The following is a 9,997-nucleotide window of genomic DNA, read 5'->3' as shown; positions in this document are numbered from 1 at the left end:
CTAAGCCGCCATACTCCTGTCCTGGCCTACAAGCACCACGGAGTAAACGTACACAAATGGGTTTCCCCCCCGGGATACACCACCCAGGCCATGTCTATACCACAACATCCGGCCCCAAGGGAGCTGGGTGTGTGAGGGAGAACCAAAGTGGACAGTGCGTTGTATCCTGAGACTACTAAGTAGAGATCCACTTCCGCCTGGCCGAAATACCTCCCATATATATTTCAGCACCTCGGGGTGAAGTTTCCATTGCCCGGGCCTCAGCCCCTGCCTCGAAAGGGTGTCTGCATCTACCTGATGCCCCGGGAATAAACTGCTCTCAGGGACCAGCTTCCCTAGGGACCACATGAGAATCTTAGCATAGTGGACGAGATCGCAGACCCCCTTGGTGATTTATGTAAGAGACCACCGATGTCTGACCGGACAAGCACATGGTGGCCCCTCAGGTGTGGGAGGAAGTGTCTTAAAGGGCACCTATTATGACTCTTTTCACAAGATGTAAAATAAGTCTCTGATGTCCCCAGAGTATGTATGTGAAGTTTTAGCTCAAAATACCCAACAGACATTTATTACAGCATGTTTAAATTGTCATTTTTTGGGGCTCAGAAAAACATGCTGTTTTAGTGTGTATCCCTTTAAATGCAAATTAACTGCTGCTGCCGGCCCAGGGGGCGGAGCCTCACGAGCTCGCGCTCAGAAGAACCAGAAGGACAATCTCAACAGAAACTCTCAGTTGCGGTGTTCATTTCGACTCGGGAGTCGGACAATAATGCCCACAGAGCCAGAGAATATATGCTGTATAGAGATAGAACAGGTATAGTTTAGTTTAATTATGGTTATAATTTATTTGTCATCTGCTTTTATCCACTATTAATACAAGCCTGCTGTAGCAAACCCCATCCAAATGATGACCAAAATATACTGTGATGAGTTCAGTGAAGTTTATTGTACATCACACAAAAGATGAGCGTTAGTTTTACTCCAGAGAATCGCAGTAAGAGCTGAATAAACACAGTATAAGAAGTGAGCATTAAAGTCTTATCCATAAACTCTCTCTCTCTCCCTTTCCTTATCATCAACATACACAGCGAAGTACACAAAACACTTGTTACAACTAACAGTAAACAAATATATACACACCTTCTCAGTGGGTGCTAAATAAACTGGTAAACCTTATATCCGTAAAACGACTCGATGAGCTGTCATAAAGTGCGCGCTCTCACTTTCAAGTTCTGCCGTGATCAGTAACGTTAGTCCTGTCGCTCTGAAGACCGTAAGCTGGATCACAAACAGTACAGATCCATCCTCGAGTAACAACGAGAGTAAATGAAGACTGCTATGTCCATTCTTACATCCATCAACAACACACCTCAATCGCTTAGGAGGCATTCTTGTCTACAGCTGCTCAAGCGTCGAACAATGGCGGACTCTGTGTCCAGCTCACTCAGGGCGGTTCTATGCTCAAACTGAAGTGTCAATCAACCGTCGTGGGAGGGGCCGGTGCAATTCTACGTCACATTGCACCGAATCTGAGAACAGCTCATTCTGAGACAGTGCTTATGATTTATTGAGATTGTAAAAAAAACACTGGGTGGATTTTTATCATTCTAGGGTGGTTTTGCTCACACACTGCCAACACACATTTATGTTCAAACACCATGTAAAAGTGAATTTTGCATAATAGGTGCCCTTTAACGCATTGAAGACTGCCATCATCTCCAGGCAGTTTATGTGCCACGAAAGATGATGACTCCTCTAAAGACCCTGAGCTGGGTGGCCTTCCATTACCGCTCCCCAGCCGGTAAGGGAAGCATCTGTCGAGAGCGAAACTCGATGGTAAAGAGCTCCTAACACTGGACACTGGGACAGGAACCAAGGTTTCCTCCATATAGCCAAGGCACGGAGACACCGCCGCGTGATCTTGATCATACGAAGTGGGTTTCCCCTCGGGGAGAACCTCTGGTTCTCAGCCATCACTGCAGGGGCCTCATGTACAGCAGGCCAAAGGGTATCACATTGGATGCCGCTGCCATGAGGCCCAACAGTCTCTCAAACTGTTTCACAGTGCGTGACTGGCCTAGCTTTAACTCTTCCGTTGCTGTGAGGATAGCAGCTACACGAGCGGGCGATCCCAGACCACACCAAGGGAAGGGGTTCTCTGTAGTGGAGAAAGCACAATCTTCTTGGCAGATATCTCTATGCCGAACCGCCAACTGCTCCGGCTCTGCTAGAATCAGCCAGTCGTCTATGTAGTTCAGAGTGCGTATGCCCTGCAGCCTGAGCGGGGCCAGAGCTGCATCTACGCAGTTGAACGCAGTGAACGTGCGGGGTGATAGAGCTAGACCAAATGGAAGCACCTGATATTAGTATTCTTTGCCCCCAAAAGAAAACCTTAGGAACTTCCTGTGCTGAGCGAGGATGGAGATATGGAAGTTTTCATCTTTTAGATCTATCGTGACAAACCAGTCCTCGGATCCGATTTGAGTCACGGTCTGTTTGAGTGTCAGCATTCTCAACTTGAGTTTCTTGACTGTACGATTCAACTGACGAAGATCTAGTATGGACGCAACCACCCCCCCATCCTTTTTCGGAACAATGAAGTAACAGCTATAAAAACCTGAATCTCTGTCGGGTGAATACACCTGCTCTATAGCTTCCTTCACTAATAGAGCTTCCTTCGCCTGTTATAACGTGGTGGACGAGAACCAAACTGGATTATGTAGCCTTTCTCTATGATATGCAAGACCCATTGAGATATATTTCGGCAGATTTCTCCACTCTGTCAGATAGTCTACTACGGGTACCAGCCTCTCAAGACTGGCCTCTGGAGTAATTGGAACAGCCACTTCGTGACCTGAAGCATACTGGCAGGAACCACCCGAACTGACTGCTTTTGAACCCCCCTCAGAGGGTGCGAGTTTGACGCAGCGTTGTGGTGACACTAAGCTGCTGTGCCCCGAGGCACCATGGGTGGTGGGTTGGCAGAACGGCCCCTGATGGCACCGAGGTGGGGCGGGCACCACTCCACCCCGGTCAGGGCTGCCCTCAGAGGTCTGACACCAGTGGCGTCAGGACCTTTCTTTGACCTGTTGAGAATGCCATCCCTGTCCCCAATCTTTCTGAGGGGAAGCACAGGAAACGACACTCTATTCTGCACAAGGAGTTAGTCAACAGCTGGCCCCATTTACGCCTTACCCACCAGCGCCAAAGTAGTTCTGACCGGCCTGGAGGGTAATGCCGAGCCTTAAGGGGAGCCTTAAGCCGTGACAGGACTGATAGCTCGCAAGCGTCTCTTCTGCCTTTGGCATCGGCCCATACCCAAGCTCTTTCAGCCCCCTTTATTAAAGTATTTATTTTGAGAACTGAAAAACTGAGCTGAAAATGGTTTGATCCGCAATCTCAAATTTTATTAGTGGAGATCGGGAAAGATTGGAAGGCGCTGACATGGAAGTTATAAACTCCAAAAACTCCTTGTGCACAGGGGATTGAGATGGCGAATCTTCAATTTCCCTTAACTCGATGCTCAGCACATCCATCGGACAGGCGGACAGCTGCTGCACCATATTATACCATTTAATTATTCAAAATTAAATGCAGTAAAGATCAACCAGACAAGTCGAAACGGTCTGGGTGAAAAGCTGAATTCATACATGAATCTAACTACTGAAAGTCAGATAAGCATTCATCATTTAATTCCTCCAAATTAAAAACAGCCAATTTATTTAATTCCTCAAAATTAAACATAGTAAAAGATCAACCAGACAAGTCAACATAGTCTGGATGAAAGGCTGAACTATATTAAAATAGTTTCAACATACAATAAAAGAATCATAAATTCATAGCTTGCAATACACTATGTACTCTTTAATTTTTGCACTGCCACAGCCACTCGAGTGCCACCCACCCCTGACGTTCACTCTCGCCATTGGACAAGTTGACACACATATATATATATGTAAGGGATAATGTATAGCGAGGCGGTTGTTATAGCGAATACACCCCGACAGGCTGATCAGGACCCCGACGCGAAGCGGAGCTTGAATCCTGAAGGGGTTGTATTCGCTATAACAACCGCCTCGATCTACATTATCCCGCTTATTACATGGCTACCCACCGAATAAATCAATAATTTGACACAAAATATTGATTTAAAAAGGAGTTTATTGATTTAAAAACGATTGTATGGCTTCCGCTAAAGAAAATAGTCCGTTCCGTCTCTACGGTTAGAATCCTGCGTCCATAGCAACGCTCTGTTTTTCATGGCAACGGTCTGATATCAAGAAATAACACGCCGCATTCTACATTGGAATTCAACCAAGCCATGTAATATATATTAATATATATCTATAATATATATATATATATATATATATATATATATATATACAGTGCTATGCATACGTTTAGACACCCATGCTAAAGTTGAATAAAAAGAGGAATAAAAAATCATCTTTTGGAATTTGAAATTAATGCCTTAATTAAAAAAATTAGGAAAAATCCAACCTTTAAGGACACCAGTTTTCTTTGTGAATGAATAATGTATCGTAAATAAATAAATGTTCTTCCTTAAAATACAGGGTGCATAAGTCTGGACACCCCTATGTTAAATTCCCATAGAGGCAGGCAGATTTTTATTTTTAAAGGCCAGTTACTTCATGGATCCAGGATACTATGCATCCTGATAAAGTTCCCTTGGCCTTTGGAATTAAAATAGCCCCACATCATCATATAGCCTTCACCATACCTAGAGATTGGCATGGTTTTATTTCAGTTAGCCTAAAAGCTAGTTTGATTTGCATTGAGAGATGATCTTATGGAAAGTACTCCATGCCAGTCTCTAGGTATGGTGAAGTAAATGTGATGATGTGGGGCTATTTTAATTCCAAAGGCCAAGGGAACTTTATTAGGATGCATAGTATCTATGGAATTATTCTTGTGGCAATAAAAATGAACGTAGCTTTTCAAGAAACTAATGAAAATATAAATTGAAACTAAATAAATTATCTCTGAAACTGAAAAAGAATAAATCGCAGGCAAATTTTTTTACTTCGTTTTTAATACACTGCATGTTTTGCTAACTATTTCTCATATTTCAATCGCTGATCTGAACTTACAAATGCACTTCCAGAGTTTTCGTTTACGCTTCTGAAGTTTTCGTTCGCCGTTCTGACACATTTCTCTCGTGGGGGCGGGGCTAGTAGCAGTGTGTTCTCATTGGTTACTGAGTTTTTGATTGACAGCTTCTTCACCTGGAAGTGAAGACGTCAGTGGTGTGTTTATGTGTGGATGTGAGCGTCTGTAATCGCAGATTTCTATTTCATTTTAGTGATATTAAGTTATGTTTGTTTTTTAATTTTATCTGTATTTACCTGCTGCTACTACTTAGTTGGCAGAAGCTTTTAGGAGCACAAGAGATCTATTCAGTCTATTCAGGTGTAATTGCACATTAAAGTACTGTATATAATACTTAAAATATTGTAGTGTCCAATGTTTTCGGAGAATATTTGTTTATTCCTGATGATTCGTTTGCATGTTAGGCTCTGATTAGGTTCAGCTGTTACAATTTAAAGAGAATACTAGCAAACGTGTGTGATATATTCAGCCGTCAAGAAAGTCAAACTTCAACCAGGTAATCAAGGTTGGCAGCCATGGCCATCACACTACTCATCGTTAGCATGATATACGTTTACACCATCAAAATTAATGATCACTTAAATAAGAGGAATTTAAACAATATGAAAATTACAGTCGTGGCCTGCTGTCAGATACAGACCTCAAAGGGCATTGCATTACATACGTCACACAAAGAATGTTCTTGTTGCCATTTTTTTAATTGATAATTGTATTTAGTTATTTCATTTAATTAACACTATCTGCTAACATTTAAAATTGTAAATATATTTTAACAATCATCAACCGTTTCAATCGTGACTTATACAACCAGTTAATGTAATTGAAAATATGAATTCAAATAAATGTACATTCTTTATCGTCACTAAAGCATATACACAAGTATCAGAGTGAAAGCCTTGGATGCAATTATGTTGTGACAGGAAAGACCAGAATCCACAAAACATTAACTGCATACTATACATGTAATGCACAGTATTCTCATGATATACATTACTATACAAAATGCACACTTACAAATATAGAATACATTTTAAAAATTCATATACATTTTAAATGTTGCAATGATTCTGAGCAGTTCCTGTTGCAGTACAAGTAACAAAGCAGTGACTGGACACAAGCAGTGCAAGGATAGTCCACCCAAAACATGAGGATTCTCTCATCATTTACTCTCCTTCATGCCATCCCAGATGTATATGACTTTCTTCTTCACATAAACATAGACAAAGATATTTGAGGAAATAATCCATCTCTGTGAGTCCATAATACAAGTGGATTGTAACCCATGTACGCAAGACAGTTGGTCGGAAGTGATTTTTAATAGTTAAAACAGTTTACATTATTAGTATTTTTCTTATCTAGCCTATTGTTTGACTTCAGAAGGCATTGACTACCGCATGGATTACCGTCACGCTCACTGTGTGTGGTTTAAAGCGTCTTTAGGACTCACAGAGATGGATTACTTTCCTTACAATCTTAATTCGTGTTTATCTGTAGAAAGAAAGTAAAATGCATCTGGGACAGCATGAGGGAGAGTAAAATAAGAGAGAATTGTATTTTTAGGTGAACTATCCCCTCAACATTCATATGCTGGTATTATGTTGGTATGCTAATCCAAGATCAGCATAGATTAATAAGAATAAAGTGAAACCTCTTGTGTACTTGTGAACTATGTTTGTTTTAATCTAGAGGAAATTGAAATATTTGCTAGTTTATATTAAAATAAATCAGGTGTCTGAAGATCAAGATCCCAGTCATTCAAAGGTGATGTGTCTGAACAGAGTAAGATTATTGTCTGATAGGGACAGTGGATCTCTGGTACTATCACTCCATCCTCTGTGTCAGCATCAGAATTTTGTTTATGGAAAAGTTGCTCCACTCCCTGGAAAATGAGAGAGGAAATGTATTATAATCTAATAATACAAACTGCTTTGAACTCTCCATACAGTAACAAGTTGCAGACTTAAAATATTATATATATATATATATATATATATATATATTTAAGGGATTTTACAGTACTAAATATTTACCTCGGAGTCAAGCAGCATTTATCATCTGTAATACTGTTGTGTAACCAGTAGATGGCTGTATAGCCCTATATATAAACATATGGATGTGTATTCCCTAGTTGCTGGATGTTTTCAGTCATAATTACTTGCATGTATTAAGTTTTTAATTCGGACATATATTTATTATTAAAGACTATTAAAGATTAAACATTTTTCTCAGAAATGTTCATTTGAAGTTCATTTTTTCATTATTATTAGTCAAATATTGACATAGAAAAAGCATTTTGTTACTCATACTAGATACATATAATAGCTTTATCAGTCATCTTTATCACACAAAAGTAATCAGAATAAATATTGCAACCAGGGCGATACTTCAAAATAATTGAATGTTTACATATTACGAACAGAGACGTGTTCTGTGGTCAAGTCGTGTCTCTCCTCTTTCAAAAACTTTGCATCGCAAATTAATCAGCAATTGAGAAATCCAGGTTTAAATAGCTTTATCGGCATGGTAAAAAAAAGGCTTTACATTGCCAAAGTTGAATCGGGCAGTGATTGACAGCACTCTGGTCCTATGGCATCGGTCATTGACTGATACAGTACTTTTTGTACTGTAGGCTACAGATAGGCTACTGTACAGTACTCTAGCGGCTAGCCCATGTGTTTGGGGTGGCTGGGGGGAAATATGATCTAATCGAAGCAAATATGATCTAATCGAAGACTGTAACCGAATGTAGATAAACAAGTCATGTAATGATTGGGCTAACAGTTAAATCAAGACAACACAGCTCAGCTGTATAATGTTATGGGCTCTCACTGAGCTCTAAAATGCCTCTCCACCTGAAAAAAGCCAGTACTGTATTATAAATAGTATTAGTATAGTATTAATGAAAAAAAAAAAAAAATCAGACTTACCACGAGTAGGCTAACGTTATCCAGTATCCTCCTGATATAGCGACGATGACTAATGATAAATATCATTCGTCTGTACTATTCCTTCTATAAGAAATCATCTCAACAGTAGCAGCAAATAAATACAGATATATACTTAATATCGCTAAAATGAAATAGAAAGCTGCGATTACAGACGCTCACATCCACACATAAACACACCACTGACGTCTTCACTTCCAGGTCACGAAGCTGTCAATCAAAAGCTCAGTAACCAATGAGAACACACTGCTACTAGCCCCGCCCCCACGAGAGAAATGTGTCAGAACGGCGAACGAAAACTCAGGGAGCGTAAACGAAAACTTCAGAAGCGTAAATGAAAAAGTCGCGCATTTGTAAGTTCAGATCAGCGATTGAAATATGAGAAATAGTTAGCAAAACATGCAGTGTATTAAAAACGAAGTAAAAAAATTTGCCTGCGATTTATTCTTTTTCAGTTTTAGAGATAATTTATTTAGTTTCAATTTATATTTTCATTAGTTTCTTGTAAAGCTACGTTCATTTTTATTGGCACAAGAATAACTCCATAAGTATCCTGGATCCATGAGGTAACTGGCCTTTAAAAATAAAAATCTGCCTGCCTCTATGGGAATTTAACATAGGGGTGTCCAGACTTATGCACCCTGTATTTTAAGGAAGAACATTTATTTATTTACGATACATTATTCATTCACAAAGAAAATTGGTGTCCTTAAAGGTTGGATTTTTCCTATTTTTTTTAATTAAGGCATTAAGTTCAATTTCCAAAAGATGATTTTTTATTCCTCTTTTTAGTCAACTATAGCATGGGTGTCTAAACTTATGCATAGCACTGTGTGTGTGTGTATATATATATATATATATATATATATATATATATATATATATATATTTATTTATTTTTTTTTATTTTTTTATTTTTTTATTATAAATATATATATATATATATAAATGTGACCGACTGACAGCTGGACTATTGAAATAAACTACTGACAACAAAAAGGTCTTCATTCTACTCAACAAATACAGTATACAGAGAAACAGAGAGATGTATCTCCGTATAAAGTGTCAATAGGAAAATATATAATCAAATATAGAATACATTATCTCAATCTCTTTTCTATTATCAGTATTTCATAATCAGCGCAGAACTATTGAATTACTGAATTGATATGCAGCTGTTTAACATTGATTACCTCAAGATAGCTTGACTTAAGTGTTATTGTTATCATTACATCATATTTTTAAATCATTATATTTTGAGTTTGATTTTAAATAATACTGCATAAAAGTAAGATACAAACATTATTCAAACATCAGTTAACTACTGTCTGCTGTTTCTAGAAGTTCATTCAGAAGTCTGAACTAATTTTGAAGGTGAAAATATCAATGAACATTTATGAGATGAAGTGTTTCTCTCTTATCTTTCTTTGCTACACTGTCATAGATTTATAATATTACTATGAAGTGTAATATTACAGTATTGCAATATTTTAAAGACTAACTTTTTCATAAGAAATCTAGAGCTGACTATTGCTGAAGAAACCAGGAGAAATGTCTAATTAGGACGGACTGAGAAACGGCAGAGGAATTGTTACTGGAGTGATCCTTGTATACGGCGTTTCACCCGCAGGATTAGATGAACAAACTGTCAATCATTCATTTACCGATTCAGTATTTAATTCTTAAACAACCGTCTTCAGAAAACTGCAGTTAACATACAATACAGGTTAATGAGTTTAGAGCACAAAACACATTCTTCAGCTATTTATAACTAAAACTAAATAAAAATCTATAGTCTATAAAATAGATAATTTTATAATAATCTATCAAATAATTATTTTCTGTGATTATATATTTTCTATATATTGTGTGTCTCTGTGATGTTTGACATGTTTCTCAATGCTTCAATGAAATCACAT

Source organism: Abramis brama (genome assembly GCF_963993115.1).
Source record: "Abramis brama genome assembly, chromosome: 17".
Lineage (NCBI taxonomy): Eukaryota > Metazoa > Chordata > Actinopteri > Cypriniformes > Leuciscidae > Abramis > Abramis brama.
This window is presented reverse-complemented; position numbering follows the sequence as displayed.